We start from the raw sequence: 938 nt of genomic DNA, 5'->3' as shown, positions 1-938 counted from the left end.
TAAAGTTTATAAAGAGGCAATTAAATTAAAATGAGGTTATTAGATTGGTCTCTGATACACTGTGATTGGTGTCTTGATGAGGGACCTTTCGATTGCTAATTAAATAAGGAAATTTGTACACAGACATTGTGTGCACAGGAGACAACATTAGAGGAGAGACTGTGAGGGCACATCATGGAGGTGACCACTCAAGGAGAGATGCCTCAGAAGAAAATAAATCTGACACTTTAAAGAATTCTGCAACCATTGAGATAATATTTTTTCTTTTATTCTGCTAATATGTTAAATTATGTTAATTGATTATCAAACATTACACCAACTGTACCTTCCCAGGTAATAATAATTAGATAATGATTTATTATTGTTTTCCTAGATTCATATCACTGAGTTATTTTAGAAATTTTGTGTTTTGATTTTTGAAAAAGATTGGTCTATGATTTTTTTCCTTATAGGATCTTTCTAAAATATAGGGATCAAGGTTATTACAGCTCATTAAGCGAGTGGAGGAATTCTCCCAGAAAGGGGAAGATATATTGGTCTATCTCAGACGGTATACTTACCCTGAAGGAATCACGTATTTTTTTTTATTGATGACTTGTTTTAGTCAATTCTTCATAAGTACTATATTTTCTAGAGTCCATGATGTCTAACACATAAATGTTTAATTTTGCGTTACTGAATTGTGAAATAAAGTATTCAACAAAGATTATTCAACAAAGATAGATTCCAGACTGAACTTGTGACCTAAGAATCAAGGGACCTGAATCCCACCCACATGGCTGACTGTGGTTCAAGTCCCTGCCCTAGCAGCTTAAACAACACATTGTGTGCATAACCCAAATGCTCCCAGTTGGAGAAATGGAAGAGAAGAGAATGCAGTGTGATCAAGTCCTATTTGGATGCTCTTTCATTCTTTTTCTCTGTCCCTCCCTCTTTCC

This window comes from Tupaia chinensis, unplaced genomic scaffold, assembly GCF_000334495.1.
Source record: "Tupaia chinensis unplaced genomic scaffold, TupChi_1.0 Scaffold143986_1, whole genome shotgun sequence".
Lineage (NCBI taxonomy): Eukaryota > Metazoa > Chordata > Mammalia > Scandentia > Tupaiidae > Tupaia > Tupaia belangeri.
The sequence above is the reverse complement of the archived record's forward strand: the minus strand, read 5'-3'. Positions refer to the sequence as shown.